Source organism: Sebastes umbrosus, chromosome 18 (assembly GCF_015220745.1).
Source record: "Sebastes umbrosus isolate fSebUmb1 chromosome 18, fSebUmb1.pri, whole genome shotgun sequence".
NCBI lineage: Eukaryota > Metazoa > Chordata > Actinopteri > Perciformes > Sebastidae > Sebastes > Sebastes umbrosus.
The window spans coordinates 5,069,956-5,092,148 of record NC_051286.1 but is presented as its reverse complement, the minus strand read 5'-3'; the positions used below and the strand labels follow the sequence as shown (position 1 = coordinate 5,092,148).

At 41.9% G+C, this 22,193-nt stretch overlaps 1 protein-coding gene across 2 annotated transcripts in view; it reads left to right on the top strand.

Annotated features, from left to right (window-relative positions):
- Positions 1-3,080: 3,080 nt before the first annotated feature.
- Positions 3,081-22,193, top strand: part of fut8b (fucosyltransferase 8b (alpha (1,6) fucosyltransferase)) — a 112,733-nt gene continuing 93,620 nt past the window's right edge. Inside the window, exon 1 of one of the 2 annotated variants that reach the window (XM_037750556.1) lies at positions 3,081-3,331. The gene's annotated coding sequence lies outside the window, so the exon portion shown is untranslated. Of the gene's footprint in view, positions 3,332-3,449; positions 3,471-22,193 lie in introns of those variants that run through there. The other variant, XM_037750557.1, reaches the window with a different exon arrangement.

Genomic DNA, 22,193 nt, shown 5'->3' with positions numbered 1-22,193 from the left:
GCCAGCCGTCGTCTGACTTCAGTTGCTCCTAAAGTAGTGTTATTATGGTACAGACGGCCTCTGAGTGAGGAGAACGGCGTTACCACGTTTTTACCCTCGGCAGCTCACGTTACCGCAATCTTGGAAAGAGAGGAGTGAGCGGAGGGGTGCTCAGTTGGTTGCAATCTGCAACCATGCTGCTAGATGCTGCTAAATCCTACACACTGTACCTTTAATAAATATTTCTGTTGTATAAAGTTGACCAAATTAAACTGAATGTCCTGCAATCTGAACCATGACTGTGTTCTCCACAGGAGGACTGCTGAGCTCCATTATGTCCGTCCTACACTGATGACTTGTCCAGAAGCCCCGTCCACCCAGGTATGCTATTTACTAACATAGATGGATGAGCTTTGCACCAGAATATAAATAATCAACCTCTCAAAAAGCTGACACATGCAGAGCTGTAAATTACATTATGTAAAAAGACAAGAGTGACATTCACTCCTCCTATAAATTATACTTTACTCTGGAAACTACAAATTACTGCTCTTAGATTGTTTTTTTTTATTTCCTCCTGCAATTTGTCAGTGAAAGCATCAAGTTGATATCCAATACTTTTTCTGCTATTTGTTTTCTACATTTTAATGTTGTAATTGTGTAATTACAACAAGTATTTAAAGGTACAATGTGTAAGATTTGGCGACATCTAGTGGTGTGGTTTCAACCAACTTAGAAACCCTCAGGTCACTCCTCCTTTTCCTAGATAGATATAGATAATAGATATGAAAGGCTCATTCTAAGCTAATTAAAACACAACAGTTCTTAGTTTCCGGTACACTAATTAGTCATGAATATTATATTCCATTTCTGCTAATAGATCCCCAGAAATGTTACACGCTGTTCCTTTAACCTTTGAAAGAGTTTTGGTTTTACTTGCCAATCTGGATCAGAGGTTTCAGCCAGCGCCTCAACACAATGCAGACGGAAGATTGTGCCCACTGTACCAGAAGTGACATTTAAAGAACTGCTTTCCTGGAAACTAGATATAGTCATTATGAAAACATTTTCACTTTCGGTCTTTGTTCTACCTCTCACACGTTTTTTTCCACTTGTGTGTCTTAGTCTCAAGTCTTAACCCGGGAGGCTTACCGTGTGAGCAACAGTTTTTTGTTCCCACAAAGTGATAAATAAACACTGTAAGTCTGCTAAGTTCTGCTGTGCAGAAGGGTGTAATGCTCTACAAGGCAGAGCCAGTCCTTTTCAGTGTGCCATCCAGCCTAGATTGAAACCACTCCTTTCTGGCTGACAGATAAATGCAAAATGTTGACAAAATAATTTGTAAAATCTGTCTCTGCTGAGCGTCTGAGCAATGACTCTGCCTATTGTGAATCCCCACCGGGTGTGGAAAACACTGTAGAAAAGTTTGCTCCATCGGTCTAGACATATTCCCAACTGCCCCGAGTTTATCAACAAAGATAAAACCATGGGATATCAAAGCTATTTGGTTTCTTTTATCACTGAAATAAGAAATAATCAGATTATATAGAGGAAAGAGAATGTGCAACCAGTAATCTGAGAGGTTGTAACAGATGAGTGATGGAGCAGACTGGTGCTGCTCTGGAGGGAATGAAAGGCAACGTGATCACTTTCGATATGAGTGAGGACTGAAGGCACTGAAGTGTATAAAATGTAGTCTGAGAGACTCTGGCCCTGCACCAATGCTGCTGTGTCAGTCTGAAGGTCTGAAGGTCAAGCTGAGTGTCACCCACGTGGAGGGAGGGGGGGGTTGAGTCGTACCCTCCACCCCCCTGGTGCCACCAGCTCTGTCTGACTATAAGCCCGACTGCAGTACAGCAACCTGACACTGGTGTGCGCACTGCAGCTTCCACTCCATCCCACTCCCATCAGGAGTCAAGACAACCAGAGAGAGACAGACACAAACAGGAAATCACACCATCGTGCCTTCAAAATAAATGACTCAATGATTAATGTGGGGAATACAGTCACCGTGTTCAAAATCTGAATGCAAATTTAGATATTTATAAGGAAAAATAAAAACAATTTAGGTAAAAAAGAAATAGACAAAAATGATTGACAAAAGAGATACAACTTCAGTGCAGAAGAAAAAGCCACTAATTTCCTTCAATATTTAAACAAATAAAATAATGACTCATCAAAAGCAAAACAAAACAACAAACAAAGAATATCTATATACACAAAACTCACAAGCATAAACAGTGTTAAAAAAAAGAAAAGAAAGAAGAGAAAAAACAAACAAACAAAAAAGTAAAGAGTAAAATAACTTAGACTGGTCACCAAACACAAAGCACAAGTTTATTTCCATTAGGCTGAAGTATTTAAATATAGGCTACCTCACAACACCTAAATCAAGCTCAACAAAAAAATATACAAATTTAGCATGAGGTTCAGACTCAGAGCAAGGCCATTTGTCGTTATTTAATATAATATTAATATAATTATATGCACTATTGCTCTATTATGCATAATATATATATAATGCGTTTTGATTTTATTTCTGTCTGTTTTTTTATGTTGTTTTTTGTCTCTTACTTTGCAGATTGAAATTATTAATACAAATTTTAAATCAATTAACAAATAATGATATACTGTAATATTAAAGATTACGCTACCCAGAAGTAATTACAATTTCAATGAGCTCCACCTTTACCAACTGCAACATTAAAATGATGAACATATTATAATCCAGTAAAAACATATATAATAGTTATAAAATAAAATAATAATAAAAAATAAAAATATTTCATGCACAAATGCAATTGCAATCTGTTTTTCAATAAAACAATTTTTTTTACAAAAAATGATATAATTAGAGTAAAATAAAAAATAATAATGATTCCCCCACTAAACTAGCTGAAACCAGAATTGTATTATTATTATAATTATAATAATTATAATAATAATAATAATAATTATTATTATTATTATTATTATTATTATTATTATTATTATTATTATTATTATTATTTATTGCGAATTACTCAGTTACTCGGTGACCACACAGCCTATTACTCTGAAAGTCTGTGACCGGATGTGTAGTTCCCTCCCTCTCTGGTGTGCGTTGACACCGGCCATCCAGCAGATCCCCACAGAGCAGAGCAGCCTCGTACTGCCGTATTCACAGATCCCAGCCAGCTCTCTCTTCTCTCCCAGTTCCTGTTTCCGCCGCAGCCTTTTCTTACTCAATCTTTCTGGAGCACCAACACAAACCCACCGGGCTGCTGCTGCTGCTGCTGCTGCTGCGTCAGACCTCCAGTCTCCTGCAGCCCCGGTCGGATGCCGCTGCTGGAAGCCGGTGGATCATGTCAAGGTAAGATGATAACAACACTGCTGCTGCTGCTGCATGGCGGAAACAACCGGAGAGGCTCGGCTCATACATTCCTCCCGCTACATCCTCCCGGCCTGTTGACTGCGTCTCAGATCAACAGTGACCACATAGCGGTCACCGGGTAGGTAGGAAATGTCTGGTCCCGTTATATCCACCGTTACTCGGTGCTATTCATGCTCTGCTTCAGTGTTGGTGCGTTACATCCACATAACCCCCCCATCTGCGCTTTGTTGCAAATTGTTGCAAATTCACGTTCCAAGTGAAAGAATGTATCCGCGGTAACGGTTAACGGATACATTGTTGCAACGTTCTATTTCAGAACGCAGCAGCACCTGGACCGTTCACTGTGAGGCTGTTCTATTCAAGGAGAACAGCATCAACAGCGTGTAGCATTACAAGCTAGCTGTCTGTCTGTTAGTCGTGAGTTCTCACCGTTAGATGAAAATGCGTTTGACCTCCACTCTCTCTCGCTCTCGCTCTCTCTCTCTCTCTCTCTCTCACACACACACATAACGGGGAAATATAAAGGCACATGACAATGGGGAGGTGTCTTGACAAAGTGTGTGTGTGTATCCTTCAGTGTTGTTTTGAATGTGGTTATATGTGTGGTGGTGAGCAGCAGACAAAGCAGCAGCTGCTGCTAGTATCACAGAATGAGGCTTTGTAATAATCACCACAGCCAGGCGTGCGTTTGTTTTCAGTATCTGGTGGTGTGGTTAATGTGTAATAATAATAAGGCCTTCTGATGTGTGATTATGATGTAAATCTTCATTCTTCATCACATGAGGAGGAAGAGGAGGACAGGTTGATTTCTGCTTCCCATCACCCTCCACACAGCAGACGGTGTGTTCAGTGTAGCTTAGGGATGTCACGGTACCAGAAGTCTAGTAGTCGATACCAATACCAGTGAATTTACATGATTCTCGATACCAATTCCATACCACGGTAAAAAAACAAAAACAAATCCCATGTAATTCAACACGCACTCCTTCATTAACATATTTGAACATTACAAAAAACAGAGGCATGTAGCCTTTAAGTAATAAATAATGAACACTTGTAAGCGTATACTGCCCCCATTAGATCCGGAAGAATCGCATCTCCAGTACCTCTGCTCCGGTACCAAATGACCATTACAGGCATCGTTCGAAGAAAACGAGTACCGTCACATTATTAGAATTTTGGTGCCGAGTTGGTACCGAAGTATCGGTTCTCGTGACATCCCTAGTGGTGAGCAGACAAAGCAGCTGCTGCTAGTATCAGAGAATGAGGCTTTGTAATAATCACCAGAGCCAGGCGTGCGTTTGTTTTCAGTATCTGGAGGTGTAGTTAATGTGTAATAATAATAAGGCCTTCTGATGTGTGATTATGATGTAAAACATCTTCATTCTTCGTCACATGAGGAGGAAGAGGAGGACAGGTTGATTTCTGCTTCCCATCCCCTCCACACTTTCACAAAGCTGATGGCAGCAGACGGTGTGTTCAGTGTAGCTCAACTGATGGAGTCTGGTGCTGGTAAAAAAGGCTACGGGTTCAATTCCCAGCTGGGGCACCCATTAGAAGATGTATGTCTGTCTTCAAAGCAGGGATGTGTATTGGCAAGAATCTGGCGATACCATAACGTATCATGATCACACTTGACAACCCTCCTGATTTTCCCGCGAGACTCCCATTTTTCATTGCCCTCTCTCGGTTAACTCCCTGGGTCACAATTCTCTTGTATTTCTCCCAATTTATGGCAAATTTTCACACTTTTTATCTTTTTGATTATCTTAGCCTGCTTCTGGAACTGAACAGCATGTACTGTTTCCACCCGGACGACAATAGAGCTACACCAACTGTTGTTTCCCGGCGGAAGAGAGCCGTCTATGCTCGCGACACAGCGTAGTTTGAGCTGCGCTATGTATATGTATTATGATCTTTAAGTATTGCGATTCAATATTATTGCGATTTTTGTTAACTTGTTTAACACTAGATCATTGGAAAAAAGTTGAATAATACACTTCTAGGGACTTTTATTTTGGAAAATATCTAAATGAATGCATTAAAATGTTTGATTTTCAGCATGTATGTAGTCAGAGATGTCCTGAAGTCAATATATCAGTCATTGTCAGGAATTATTTATTAAATTATTTCCCTCACAAATTAGTGGTATTTTCTGTTTAATTTTTAATATAACCCCATTAATCCTTTTTCCATATATGTATTTTGTATATACAGTTCCCTTTGTTAACACCTTATTCTGAAAACCAGACGTAGTCACACGTTTATACTTCCACTAACTTCGCCAAGTCCGTTGCTAGCTCTCCCCGTCAGCTCCGTTCTCTTTCTCTTTTACCGCAATACGATAACCTTTCCTGTCCATGACAGAGTTAGCATGTAGCTTTAGCCGTGATGTCTAGCTCTGCTTTTCCTGGCAATGTGTGAAACCCAAAGTGTTTCCATACTTTACTGGATGTGTAGTGTTTACCACGCTGGATTTAACATGTGAAGGTTCACAGGGTTGTATCCACGCCAACCCTCCGCGGTTTTCTACTTTCTGCGTTTTGTTTTGGTGACGGATATGGAACAGATATGACGTCACGTTACTCAGACTACAACAATAAAAGCAGTAACTTCCTTCTACCTTCGCGTAGACTCAAATGAAGCAAATATATAGATTCTGGCATTAAAAAATGTATTTAATAATCGTAAAGATAAAAGTTGCGATACATAGGTGAACCCCTACTTCATAGTGATGTAAAAGTGCCACCTTGTGATGAATGTACAACTCACATTGCAAACTCTCAGTATATGGATGGCTGTAATATTGTCATAATCTCCATGAAGAAGCTGGAAGCATGCCAAAGGAGCAGTATGCTTTAAGGCTCGTTTAAATCTTATTTAATATGACAGATCCAATGGAAAATAAGTGCAATATCTTATTGCTTTCAAATCGATTTGTGATGACGCATGGCTTTTTTGTCCCCTTAACTGTCATATCACTTACAGGTGATATTACAGGACATATATCAACTCTGAAGCACAGTGTGTGTGTTTCTTTGACAGCATATTGTCCGACGATGAGTTATGAGCTTGTGGTGTTGTATAGTGCCACAATTATCCCAAAGTTTCGATCCATTTTGCATCCAATATCCATTGTGTTCTCATTTGAATTGTAGTTGCTGACAGGGGAGAAACTCGACGCCTATTGGACGACTAATGCATCATTAATGTTATCTAATAAAGTCAGCCTGGGTAACTGGAAGCAGATTGATTGAGTTAGTCGTCCTAACCCATTCATGAATAAGTAAACAGCCATATATATTGCGGTGACAGCAGGGGGACTCTGTCTCGGCTTCCAGATGGATGTGCTGCTTCAGATAGACTCCTATGGAGAAGCCGTTTTAACATTTAATAGCTAGACAGGAGGACATTCATTAAAGATATCTGCAACGCCATTTTGCCTAGTCAAAATCTCTAATTCAAGATATACCTATCCGTTATTCACATTGATGATATCCGCAACTGGAATTCTGACTAGTCAGAATTCCAGTTGCGGATATCTTTTATTCCCCTCAATTGTAGTTATCTACATTGTCCTTTTAAGATATCTAAAATAACATTTTCACTAGTCAGAATGACGTTCTAGATAGCTCTAACTGGAGTTACGGATAGTCAAAATGTAATTACAGATATCTTGAATTAGAGTTTGGACTAGGCAAAATGGCATTGCAGATATCTGTAATTAAGTCAGCAGCTACGGCAAGTGGGAGGCGGAAACTATTCAAACATACTATGGCACTGCACTGCAGCCGTACGGGTTTATAAAGTGTGTCTGGAGATAATAAATCTACAATACGCCGTACATTTCTGCCACAACTCTCTAGCGAACAAAGCTCTCTGTTTTGATTCAAGTTACTGATCCGGGAAGTTTGAATCTGTGAATATCTTTCCAACTTCACCGAACTATCCTAGCTAGCAAAAGCTTCTGCTCACACTGTTAAAATGCTTTATATCAAACGGGAAGCCTCGCATGAGCAACGTCACGCACAACAATTCTGACTTGGCATAATGGCGTTTGAGATATCTGTAACTGTCATCTAGGATAGTCAAAACTGAATTACAGATGTCTCTAACTGTCGTTTTGACCAGTCAGAATGACGTTATAGATATTTTGAATAAGAAAATGTAGTTGTGGATATCTGTAATGTTAATTCCGGATCGTCAATCTCAGCTGTTAAATGTTTAAAACGGCCTGCCACAGACTCCTGTTTTAAACTGTCAATTCTTCTACATAAAGCAAAGTGACTCATGCTTTGGCAACATTCAGCTCTGATCTGGGCTTTGCCGTTTTGTAGGAATGAACAGGCACAGCCATGGGTGGACCCGTTTATATCAGCCAAGTGCAAATAATTACATTAGAGCAGTTCATTCCGGGCTATGTAATTTTGATGAAGCACTTAAATTAAATAGTAGTGATAACACTCAAACTAACCCTTGAAATTTACTTGGCAGGTTTGAATTATTTCTTTTTTTTTTTTTTTTAGCAGAATACCTCCCAGATTGTGTTGTTTCTGCTTGTTGCTGCCACCATGTAACTGGTGTAACACATGATACTGCATCTATAATACAGGAGAATGTGCTTACTGCTTTCTAGAGAGGTAGCTTCCCCTTCCTTCGCCTCCCTCCTTCCCTCCCTCCCTCTCTCCCTCTCTCTTTGCCCTTTGTGCTTCCACCTTCCATGCCTCATGCCACTGTCTGTCTTCATTTTTGACTAATGAGTTCATTAAACATATTAGTGTTGCTCTGCCAAAGAGGTTAGATGCGGTGCGCTGAGCGAAAATGGGCGGCGACTCATTTCATAGTTTTATCTGTATTTAACGCCGTGCACATTTTGTCACATGGCAAGCTCCATTTCTCTGTTTGATTTTAGCGCAGCAAGCCACTACTGCCAAGTGGACTTTTATTTAAAATAGCAGTTGGATTTTGTTTTTCATTTCAATTCCGTCTGCAATACCAGCCTGTCACCTGCACAGCAAGCGCCTCTGTTTGCATGAAAAGCCATTCTAATTTCAAGCATCACAGTGTTTTGGCTCACTGTACAGTGTGTGTATAATGCTTGATATTGGCTTCAGTGTGTGTTGTTCATACATCCCCTTTTTGCACCCTGTTGTCCCAGATATATCCTCTCTTTCTTTTTTTCCTTCTTCTGAAAACATCAGATGGATGAGAAGAGAAGGCTGAATAGAGCTACGGAGGAAACAAACAACACATTTTGAGGACATGTTCCCAGTTTGGTGGGCCCCATGCTTAGAAACACAAAGAACGTTGAAGTTGAAGAGGCTATGCAAGACACGGCAATGCTTGTAGCAGAGCTGCAGTAACAGCAACAATGCTACCAAAATCATCTGAAAGCATTGTTTTGTTGGTATTGTTAATCTCTGTGCAGGGTATTTCTGCTCCCCAGTTCCAGACAATGTACTGTAAATAGAGCAGAAGCCACTGAAAATAAGCTTTTTGCCTTTGTTGTATCTGCTTTGAGGAAGGGAAAGACTGAAATGATTATATATGGATACTAGACTAGGGCTACACCTATCTCCTGATTCAATACTATCACAATACTTGGGTGCCGATTCGATATGTAGTGGGATTTTTAAGTATTGCGATTCAATATTACGATTTATTGCGATTGTTGTTAACTTTTTTAACACCGAACCATTGGGAAAAGTTGAATCATACACTTTTAGGGACTTTTACTTTGGAAAATATCTAAATTATAACCTAAAAAATCAAGGAATAAAGACATTTCCTTCACAAATTAGTGGTATTTTCTCTTAAATTTATAGGGGACATGTAATGTTTTATACTTCTGGTGAATATAATCCAATCAATCTTATTTCCATATATGTATTTTGTATATACAGTTCCCTTTGTTAACACCTTATTTTGAAAACCAGACATAGTCACACGTGTATTGTTCAGCTAACTTCGCCAAGTTGCTCTAGCTCTCCCGTCAGCTCCGTTCTCTTTATATATCCATGGTTTGAATGCATTTAACATAAATGTCAGTATATGGGTGCTCTACAGTCGTAGCGTCGGCTTATTTGACCACAGAGATGAGAGTGATGGCCGTCTTCACCGCACGTTACCGCAATACCATAACGTTTCCTGCAGCTTTAGCCGTGATGTCTAGCTCTTATTTTCCTGTCAATGCGTGAAACCCAAAGTGTTTCCACGTGGACCCTTCGCTGTTTTGTACTTTGTCGTTTCGGCTCATTGCGGTTTGTTTTGGTTGACGGATACGGAACAGATATGACGTCACGTTACTCAGACTACAACAATAAAAGCGGTAAATTCCTTCTACCCTAGTATAGACTCAAATGAAGCAAAAATATATTGATTCTTGCATTAAAAAATCGCGATACATAGGTGAATTGATTTTTTCCCCCACCTCTAATGGATACACACACCCATTTCTGAGGCTTATTATTAAACTCTCAGTCTGCCAAGACATGAACGATAGCTGGTGCATGCATATGGTTCAGTGAACAATGTCCAGTGTTGGTATTTTTCATGTGAGAGTGGTGCTTAACGTCCGTTTTCTGTCTCCTCCATCCTGAAGACCCGCGTAAAGAGATGAGAAAATAGTCATTAACCTCTTAAGATGTTAATGACTTTGTGGGGAATATTAGTGACGTCTGCGTGCATCAGAGCGGGAAACTGTAGAGCTAACCAGCTGCACGCTGTGTGCAGGAATATACCTGTAGACTGTAGTTCCTTATAAGCCTGCAGAATGCAGCTTCTTTAAAGGGCAAAATCTGTAGGAAGACGGCCTTTCTGCCATCACTCTTCTCCTGCTCTCATCCTACCGGAGGGCCATTATTATCTGTATTGTAAGACAGAGTGTCTGTCTAGTGATCGTACGAGCCAATCAGAGGCCGAGTGCGGGGCAGGTTTCCATGGAGAAAAGCGAGCCGGGCCGCGAGGCTGCCGGAGCTCGGCTTGAGCAGCCTAGCCTGATCCAGGCTGATAGCATTCTCCGGCGGCAGGAGAAGAAAAAGGGCCCCAGCAGGCCTGCCCTGCTGCCTGCCCGTCTAAATGTCTCGCTGCTTGTCTACCTGTCTTACTCAGCTGGATGTCTAAAGACAGGCTGGACGAAGGGGAGTCCTGAATGGGAATGCAGTCAGACAGGCACAATAGGAGCTTGGCCCGATAGCAATGTGGCATCAGATTCTATCTGTGTATAGGGACTGGATCTAGATCACGCCTCAGCCACAGCTGTCCTGGCTGGGTCTGGGGGATGTGTTGTTGGGTTTGTGTCGAGGGCTAGACCAGTCAGAGATCCTGACCTGGACTCCCCCCTCAAAGAGTGTGCTGCCCCAGCTCTGTTTGGCCCTGCAGGGAGGCTGCCCAGCCTGCAGTGCACTCACATCAGTGAGGGTGTGTATTTGTGTGTGTGAACGCACTTATGTGTGCTTGCTTTTGCTGTATCTCGGGGAGTTATTGCTGCTGCAGCCTGAGCTGGAAGTGGGTCTTACGACATTTCTTCTCAGCTCATTGGAGCCGTCCAGAAATAGGCATGTAGCCATCCACATGCAGCGCTTAAATTCTCTCCTTCCCCTTTTTCTCTCATTTTCAGTTGAAAGCAACTAACTGCTGCTTGTTGCACAACCTCTTATGTATCTTTGCAGTAATTTGTGTCTATGTATGATGCATATACTGTATATGTATCTATATGTATATATCTATATATTAAGGGTGAGAATCGCGATATCACGATACTCAAGTCACGATACGATCTTATTGCGATTTTAAACATTTTGAGTATTGGGATTTATTACCTTTTTTCAACTGCAAATTATGCAGTTTGTCATCTGTTTTATATGATAAGATACAGTTTTCATTCTGTTCATATCAGAGTTTTCATTCACATATCTTGAGGTCAGAGGTCAAGGGACCTCTTTGAAAATGCCAGTTTTTCCTCGCCAAAATTAAGCGTAACTTAGGAGCGTTATTTAGCGTTCTTCCTGACAAGCTAACATGACATGGTTGGTACCAATCGATTCCTTAGTCTTTTTAGTTTCATATGATATCAGAATCCTCACAGGTACTGCATTTAGCATAACAAATATACTCAAATCATAACAACGCAAACTGCAGCCCAACAGGCAACAACAGCTGTCAGTGTGTCAGTGTGCTGACTTGACTATGACTTGCCCCAAACTGCATGTGATTATCATAAAGTGGGCATGTCTGTAAAGGGGAGACTCGTGGGTACCCATAGAACCCATTTTCAGTCACATATCTGGAGGTCAGAGGTCAAGGGACCCCTTTGAAAATGGTCATGCCAGTTTTTCCTCGCCAAAATTTAGCGCAAATTCAGAGCGTTATTTAACCTCCTTTGCGACAAGCTAGTATGACATGGTTGGTACCAATGGATTCCTTAGGTTTTATAGTTTCATATGATCTACACTCTAGAAACCGCAAGTTGTGTCAATGCGTTAAAGAAATTAGTGGCGTTAAAATGAATTTGCGTTAACTTTGACAGCCCTAATAATAAAAGATCGATACTTGACGTCTGTGTATTGCCACGCAAAATATTGTAATACCATTCTTTTTGGATTTTTTCCCCCCACCTCTACTGTATATAAGTGTCTGTGTATTTATTCAATTTTTTTTACCGTCTCTCCCTGAGAGCTCAGCACCAGAACAAGAAGAATGCAGTGAAGTTTGTGGCGCCTCCTCTGCATGATGAACTATATTCACATGGGTATATGACACACACTGAGAATTTTTAGCTCATCAGAAGTTGCTGAGGGACTCACTGTGGGACACACAAACAGACCCCCCCCACCCCACCCCTCTTCTCCCTGCCAACCACCCACCCACCTACGCATAAAATCCCCTGATGCTCAGTGCCTATGGCCCATCAAACAGCCTTGTCAGCCCCTCTGAGTCCCCGGCTCAGGCCAGGATCAGAGCAGGCATGGAGGGCTGGAGGGATTCAGGGATGCTGCTAAAAATGCTCAGCCGCATGACAAGATACTGCACTGTCTGGGTCTTATGCACCCCGCAGCGTCAAACTTAAAACAGGAGCTACTTCTCTCTAGCATTGGGAGCCTCCTGGAGGTACAAACCCACACTCTCGCGGCATCGACGGACGGAAGGGACAGAGATTTGGAGTGTGGAAGAGGCAGATGGGTACGGAGGGGAAAATTAGGGGAGAAGAGAGAGGTAGTAATTGGGACAGCTGTGCAGCTCGAGGCGTAAGCAGTCAGATCACCCACCTCACTCCCAACCACCCCCCCAACCTCCCCACACCCTCACTCTCCCCCACCCTAAAAAAATAAATAAAAAGAGCGCACCAGAGAGCCAGATGCTGGCCATTAGGATCACAATGACAATAGCCCAAATTCATTCTGCAGCCAGAATGCACAGGCCCACAAAGACACACACATGGGGATAGATGAGAACAAGACCATGAGCTCATCTGACAGAATGGGTGCATTTCCCACACTTGGGTAGAAAGGTTGTGTGACAGGCTTGCTTCTGCATTGGGGGGGTTTGTGGATATTATTCTGTTTTCAACAGGAAGCCCAAATTCCCAGCAGCCACTCCACCTCTACCGACACACATGAGGACTATTGAATGGCCTCCATTTAGCCAGCGGTATCTGATCCAGTTTGGGTGGACTGTGTGTGACCTCCTCATGGGTCCAGAGAGGGTTCAAACCCCAGGCCCCTGGAAAGTGGGACCTGGACCACGATGAAAGGCCTGCATTATCTTCCTCCCAGGCGGGGGGCTATTTATGTCGCTGGTGCAAGGCCTGCTTCCTGGAGGGTTTGTTTGCCCTGTTGGGTGGGGGGGGACTGGTTGTGTTTTTTTGCTGTTCCACTATTGATCCCCAAGGGTTAAATCCATGTCTGTGACCTCCATTGCGAGGACAGAATGTAAGGTCAGTTACACTCGTAGCTGGAAGGGATTCAGTGTTACGCCTTAGCGCTAAGCTTCCCCCGACGCCTGTGCCATGTTTGGAGGAGGTGAGGTGGTTAATGTGCATGCGTCCATCTCGGGACCGTAGCTATCAAAGAGTTCATTGTGAGCGTGTGTGTGTGTGGCATGTGCGGTGTGTGTTACCGATGGTTGGCGGTGTACGGCGGCGGCTGAGAGGATTGTGGGGGATCGTAGAGGATTGGCCTGATTGGATTTCCGTTGCAGGAGTCCTGTCACCTGGCTCAGCGTGGCGCTCTGGTAGACAGCAGGGAAGCAATCAGACAGCAGTCACATTGTGAATGTACGGCGAAATCTGCATTCAGGCACTGCAGATACAAACATCCACTTTACTGAATATGAAGATGAACTTACTGATAAGTCAAGTTAATTTTTTATTCATATAGCCCAATATCACAAATCAGATATCTGCCTCCAGGGGCTTTACAACCTATACAGTATACGACACCCTCTATCCTTAGCCCTCCATTTGGATAAGGAAAAACATCCCCAAAAAAGTTTTTTTCTAATAGATCAACATTGTAAAATTACAGTATGGGCAACCTGTATGGCAAAATTATTAGGGATTAAAATAGTTAATCGCGCCATGCCAGTTTTTCCCCCAAAAATGTAGCGCAAGTTTGGAGCGTCATTTAACCTCCTTTGTGACAAGCTACTATGACATGGTTGGTACCAATGGATTCCTTAGGTTTTATAGTTTCATATGATGCCAGTATCTTTTAAAGAAACCTCTATCTTTAAAGCTGAGCCCGCTACAACCTAAAAATGGCAAGTTGCGTTAATGCGTTAAAGAAATTAGTGGCGTTCTTACAAACTTGAGTTAATGCGTTATCATCGCGTTCATTTTGACAGCCATTATAGATAAATTCAAAACATATATGAAAATCATGGATCTGGGAAGACGTTGAGCAAATTCCAGGTGCCTCCAACAGATAGGACCTGAGCCACACCACCTCCTCCACCTCCTCCTCCTCCTCTCTCCATATGGAGACCTGGAAAGAGGACAGACTACACAAACACAAAAGAGGCAAAGCTCAAGCACACCATTCACAGGAGAAAGGAAACAAACACACAGAGGGAGGTAGAGACAAAGGCAACACGCATACAAGGGAGGGAGAGTCAGTATTCTCGTGGGGTAGGACGAACATGGACTATAAGTACTAGGTTAATAGATTCATTGAGACTGAGACCGACCCGCCGGAAGGATAATGGTAAAAAGAACAAGGCCTGAAGTAATCAAACAATAAACAACTAAATGAAAGCTAATGTGAAAACATGTGTTTTTAGTTTGGATTTAAAAGCCTGAACAGAGTTAGACTGTCTGATGTCTGCAGTCTGCTGACTTCTTTTTAACTCTGGGGACTAGAGCTGCAACGATTAATCGATTAGTTGTCAACTATTAGTTGTTAAAATTCTCTGTTTCCAGCTTCTTAAATGTGAATATTTTCTGGTTTCTTTCCTCCTCTATGACAGTAAACTGAATATCTTTGAGTTGTGGACAAAACAAGACATTTGAGGATGTCGTCTTGGGCTTTAGGAAACACTGATCGACATTTCTCACCATTTTCTAACATTTTATAGACCAAACAAGTCATCGATTATTCAAGAAAACAATCGACAATGAAAATAATGGTTAGTTGCAGCCCTACTGGGGGACATACCGGACAGAGTCCTGTATTCTGGGAGTGGAGAGAGCAGGATGGAGTAAAGGTTTTAGGAGATCAGACAGGTACGTAGGGGCATGCTCATTCACTTTAAATGATCAATGATCCCACCGGCAGGAATCCATTGTTAACCAGCCTGTGATGCTAATTTCTCCAATAAGTAGCCTCAAAAGACCAAAATGCAAAACAGCAACAAGACACTTTGTGTTCTGACGAAAGTAAACTATGCTATTGACTTTAAAAAAAAAAAAGCTCTGATATGCATACAAACTTTTTTATCCCAACATATGGATCTATAACCCACAGCTGAATAAAACAGCTTGTTCCATTGAGCTTGTCAGGCCTTTTCTCTGGGGCCTGTTGAAAAGCACTCTGGGAAATATAGGAAATCACTAACTGGAGTGGAATTAGACGAGGAAGGCTGAAAAGAAAAGTGGGTACAACAATACAAAAAAAGGTAAACAATCACAGAATAACTCCTGGTATGTATTGTTCATCCCATATTGATGACTTTCAACAGTGGAACAGTATCCGAGGGTGGATTATTGTTTTGAGTTCTTTTCTCACAAACTCTCCTTTAGGTGGATTTAATTGAGGCAAAGGATCAGGGAGGTATTTTACAAGGGAGGACTAGAATTTTAACCAGATAACTGTGAATGGTGTGTTCAGGGTCTGAAAAATAGCACTCACAAAATGTGGGTAAATTGTTGGCAGTGGCGGATAAAATCATCAGGACATCCGCCACTTTGGCAGACAAGGAAACGCTAATGATGGGAAAAGAGAATCGGTTCTCGTTGGTTCCTAGTTGTCTGATTCCTTGGCATGTCAAGCCTCCGCGACTATTGATTCCTCTTATTGATGCTTTCCAACAGTTACGCTGCACAATGACACATACGCATGCCGTATCATGTTTCAGATACGAAAGTTCGTATGGAGGTGCCATTGAGTTACAATTAAGAGGCGTTCGAGCTCTGCTCAGTAAAAATGACTTTTGGGCGAAGGTAAATTACAACGTTATCATGATGTGTTCAAATGTAATCTCGTAAAAAATTAAGTTTTGGCGAGAAACTTGTTTGAAGCAGATGTTTTCACAGTAATATAAAATGGATATTAGAGAGAGAATTATGACTTGTGAAGCTACCGTGTAATTCGAACACTGTAATTTACCATGCATGTAATGTTTTTTTATGTAAAATATATCGAACATTGAATGACATCAGATCTAAAATGTAATTTTTTAATTTAGCGCACAGATTTCAAATGTGTCAGATAAAATTTCTGAGTGGCAGACTAAAAAAAATACTTGTCTGGCACAGTGGCAGGAAGCAAAGAAAGTTAATTTCAGACCCATTTTTATTCATCAACATATGTGACTGAATTCAATCCCCTAAACCCAACATTTTAGGCTTTCTGTTGCAGACTCAAATCAGTTTCATCAGTAGCAAATGTTGTTTTGGACACACCTGGTCATTACATGTATTACCTGCAGTACTTTTGTGAACAGTTCTGGTATTTTTGTTCCCTCACATAATGAAGAATAAGTGAAATCTCTTCATGTTCGAACAAACGGAGGGATCACAGAAGTGTTAAGGAGCGGATTACACCGTGATCCTCGCACAATGCTTCGACACTAATTCATACCTCTGCAATTTGCTCACCCAGAGACAGAAGAGAGAAAGAGCACCACTGAGAGCTAGCTCTGCAAAATGTGGACACAACATCACATCAGCTTTATTTTGACGTATATTGCAGCTGCAGTTGCGTTGGAAGGATATATTAACTTAATAGATGTGACTTGAAACAATTTCAGGAGCCTCCCCCCCTTCGGATGATTGTGGGAGCATCTCCCATCGGACCACTCAGTGATGTCCAATCTCTTGTTGCTTAATGATATTTCTGGGTATTAAGGAGTCCTGCGTGCCAGAAAAAGTCTCATTCCCAATGTTTCGGTTATTGATGGAGTTATAAAATGAATTAATAATTCCCATGTTGCAGGCTTTGCATTATAGATATTGCATTCTGTTATACTGCAATATCAATACGTGTTTTCAGCCCTGGTACAGTGCAGACGGTGGGTGTTTGTGGGTTGCAGGGGGCAGTTCATATAAGTAATACCATGTATTGCTCTCAAGATCTCACTGGCTGCCAGGCCATCAAAAAGGGGCTAATTGATTTTCCAGTTCCACATCACTTCTTAAATAAATAATTGCAGAAGAGAAAAGGGCTGTCTTGTGTAAACAGTAGTAACCATAATGTTGAGGATAAATTGAGCTGTACATTTGCTAGGAATGGGACGATACAACCTATCTCCCAATTCAATACTATCACGATACTGGGGTGCCAATTCGATATGTGTTGCGATTCAATATTGCGATTTATTGCAAACATTTTTAACACTAGACCATGGGGAAAAATTCAATCATACACTTCTAGGGACCTTTCCTTTGGAAAATATCTAAATTATTCCATTAAAAATGTTTGATTTATGTAGTCAGAGATGTCCTGAAGTCAAATATATCAGTCATTGTCAGGAATTATTTATTACAATTTTCTCCAGCAAACCAAAAATCAAAGAATAAAGACCTTTCCCTCACAAACTAGTGGTATTTTCTATTCAATTTATAAGGGACGTGTAATGTTTTATACTTCTGGTGGATATAATCCAATCAATCTTATTTCCATATATATATTTTGTATAAACAGTTCCCTTTGTCCCGTTAGCTTACGTTTCCCGTCAGTTCTGTTCTCTTTATGCATCCATGATCAGCTCCATCGGGGCCGTTTGAATGCATTTAACATAAATATATGGGTGCTCTACAGTTGTAGCGGCGGCTGATTTGACCTCGAAAATGAGAGTGACGCACGTTACCGGCTGCTGTTTGTTTTGAGTGACGGATACGAAGCGGATATGACGTCATGTTACTCAGGCCACAACGGTAAAAACGCTAACTTCTTTCTACCGCTGCATAGAAATGAAGCAAATATATCGATGATATATGATATATGAATAGATCGAAATGTATTTCAAAATACATAGGTGAATTGATTTTTCTCCTACCCTAACATTTGCTAGAAAGCTGTGTATAAATTTGACTCATTGTCTCATGCAACCACCTGGCCTCTGCCATCTTTCCTGTAATGTCACACCTTGCAGAAGAAAAGCTTCACAAACAACGTATATGAAACACACGTTTTCCTGTGTTACATCCGCTGTGGAGTGCAGTGTGGTTGTCTGCAATACAACTTAAACCATCTGTCTATAAGATACAATCTCTCCCAGCATAGAGCCGGTGACTGATACAGGGGAGGGTTAAGTGTTCTCCAGTGTCTCTGAAGCATCAGTCAGACATACTGTGTCTATAGTTTAGCTGGTTGCATGTGGGGAGGAGTGTGATTTTAGCAGCATGAGCCTGAGCCTCAAGATTTTGAAGGATCTGTCTCAGGGGCAGGAGGATAGTGTGGTCTTTTATCAGTTTGGGATTTGGGAGGTACACTTGCTGCTTCTCTTTGATGCTTGTTGAGGCTCCGTGGGCCACAGAAAGGAGGAAAAGAACAAAACACTCTCTAATACGACCCCTCCTTTCCTCTTTGTTTTTGTTCCTATCTGGTCCATCCTTTGCTGTTTCCTCATTTATTTTCAGGTTGTGTTGCTGAGGAGATCATCGGGTTAAAAAACATTGCAACTCATCTTGCTCTGCTAGTTTTGCCAGGCAAGACTGTGAACCCTGCAGGACCTCTTGTCCAAACCCAAAACCTGCACTTAGCTCCCAGTAACGCCCGGGCCACACCGGATATTTGACAGTATATTGACATCATACCAGCAACATTACTACAGTTTCAATGTCTGTATCTGTAGAATATGTCACACACATGAATAAAAGTGAATATTAATTTACAGAATCCCTTCATTTGTTAACACAAGGCTTTTATTCTGAAATATTTGCAGGACCGTGTTGTAGAAAATGCAGGGACTTGCACGGCTCCATAAATTAATAGAGTACCGACTTTTAATCATAGATTATTATTATTATTATTATTATTTACTAGGGCTGTCAATTGATTAAAATATTTAATCGTGATTAATCACACATTTTTTTATCTGTTCAAAATGTACCTTGAAGGGAGATTTGTCAAGTATTTGACACTCTTATCAACATGGAAGTGGGTTAACATGCTGCTTTGTGCAAATGTATGTATATATTTATTATTGTAAATCAATTAACAACACAAAACAATGACAGATATTGTTCAGAAACCCTCACAGGTACTGCATTTAGCATAAAACAATATGCTCAAATCATAACATGGCAGACTGCAGCCCAACAGGCAACAACAGCTGTCAGTGTGTCAGTGTGCTGTTTGTGTGGATAGTTTTTTCTCGCCAAAATTTAGCGCAAGTTTGGAGCATTATTTTAGGGTTTTCTAGTTTCATATGATATAGTCATGGTATCTTCACTCCATCCAGTGTGGCCTGGGTGTTAGATTCATAGGCAAGCGTTGCTTCACCACATCAGCACAAGTGTTGGGGCTCAGTAGCATTTTATTGAATCTGAGTCCTTCCAAATCTCTCATCATTTGCAAGTAGTTAAAGCTCATAAGAGATAACGAGGAGAGAACAATAAGAGATTCGTCAGCATCCGAGCTTAACGATTGCAGGTGTTTTTCCGACTGGGAACCGGATCCAAAATGGAACCGGCTATTGGACCCAATCCTCAATCACCACTTTCCTACTATCCACCCTGCTGCGTCTGCAAGCTAATTGACGCCCCTCGGTCCTCCTTCAGCATTTGTGAGAGTGGCAGCGCTGGCATTCACCTATGGCAAAGCCCCTGGCAAACCAGCATGAGACCATTTGCATCTGACATGCCTGTCATGTAGCCCCAGGGGTGTTGCATCACACGGTGTCACCGCCCCCTCCTTCCTCTCGCTCCATGTTGTCGTGGTACCACCCCTCCTCCGCCGCCACTACCCCACTGCTCCTCATTGCCAGTGCCATCCATGCAGATGGGACTTTAAAGCTTGGCAGACCCATTCCTCAGCTTTAGCTGTGGTCTGGGAGAGCAATAACAACATGCCAATCAGATATAAGAGCCCCTAATAGGACTCAATGAGATGACACAGCAGTCCAAGGCTTATTATGCTGCTGGAGTCGTGGGACAGACGGGGCCGATGGAGAAGAGGGAGAGAGGAAGTGACTGACCACATGCCAAGAAATCCTGAAACATTCCTCAAGACTGGATAGACAGCATGTAGGCAGCCTGAACCAATGGGATGTATACCGTCTGTGACCCAGAGCTAGTTGGAGGAGACACTCGCGTGATGCCAGCCACACTACCAGGTTCTCAAATATGCATCCGTGAAATAGCAGTGTGTGACGAGCCGCTCCGGAATCAGAAAACAGCCTCCCCTAGCCCGCTTTTTTTTACTTTTCTTTGATCTCGTGACAACAGCAAAGAATTGAAGTTGGCACATCAACTCAGCGCGGAGCTTTAAACACCCGGCGAGGGCTGTGCCTCCTCACTTTGATTTGTGGAGTAAATGAAGGATTATTATAGATGAATCCGGTGTTATGGTTGTCCTCCAACTCTTGATGTTTAAACAAAGAGCGCAACCACCTGAACTGTTGTGCTGTCACATTAGAGGATGAATGAGGCGAACCGCAACCCTGCATGGTATACTTAATCATCATTACTCCACATTCACAGCATAGAGAACGTGTCATCGAGAGTCATAATGGTAGTCGTTGCAGAAGAATGTTTGAGAGCTAATTACATGTGCTTGTCCCGGTGAGTGGGGAAGTATTTCCAGCATGAAGTGGGTCAAGCCGGGCCACGGTCAAGCTTTGAGGGTCAAGCTTCATCTGTAAGATCACCCTTCTATTTGAAAACTGACCCGTCCACTCGGTCGGAATTACAAAAACGCCTTTCGCACTCTTTTTTCCGCTCGTAGCAGCATCATCGTCCTCTTTGCTCTCCTCTGGCAATTGGCGCCCTAATTGAGGCACTCTTGAGCCATGTTTATCACCGTGGCAACGTTGCCCTGCAGATAATCATTGTCTTGTGGATTAGCATAACAACAGAGGAGAGGCTTTGCTTTAATTCCACTAACACTGGACCAAGCTCCTTTGTGTCGGCTCGCCTGCCGGGCTTGTCTTAACTGGGATTAGAAGCATTGGCTGCGAGCGCCCGACGGGCCCCCGCATCGCCAGCGCCCCGTGCCTTCGTACTTGAGTGAGCGAACCCTCTCCGCGGTGCCCTTGGGTGTCTCTTCCAACCAGAAAATAACGATTTTCACCTCACCATTGTATCATGAAACCCCTACCTGAATGTTAAACTTTAGCAGTCTGTTCCAAAACTTGACTTGAAAGGAGTAGTTCACCATTAACATGTCAGTCAACACAATGCGAGTTCCCCCCTAGGTGCCATCCTGGCCGTCTCTCACAGAACTGAAGTTAACAAGACTTTCAAAGCTTAAGAAAAAACATCTGCCAATTTTTATCCAAGCAGCTTGTACAGCATGTTCTTTACCAAATAGTTTTACTTTCTAAAAGTTAATTTTCTACCTGATTGTTGCGTTTACCAGAAACTTTGTCCTTGAATGTGTGCCGATAAAACACCATGTCCCTTCTGAAAGTAAATTGTAAGTAAGTAAGCAACATTTTATTTAAAACCTAGTTTTACAAAGTGCCTTATAAAAGGATAAATGGTTAAAAGAACGAAAGATGCACTTGTGTGTCTAAGCATCAGTATGCTTCAAACAAACTAATTCATACAAAGTGTCATCGTGCAATGAGTCGTTCAGAAGGAGGTAATGGGGCACACATTCAGACGGTTTCTCCTCAAGGCATTCATGGCATTGCATTCAGTTGTAGACACAAAACATTGACAGGAATAGTAGTGGGAAGAATGATATGAGGCCTTGAGAGAGAAGTGTAAATGCTGGATTCTTTATCAGCTCCGCACACCTGACTAATTGCTGCTTGAAGTGGGCATGTTAATTGGATTGTCAGCTTCGGAAAGTTACAGAAATTCTCGCATGCAGTCTCCTAAATTCAGACTTTGGAAAGGTATAGAGTAGTGCAGGAATGAATCCTAAAACCCAGAAATGAGTTAGCATTTTAGCACTTCTGGTTCCCTCGTCTCGAAGTCAATGGGTTTTAGTTAGATGCCTGAAATAAGGTCTGTGGT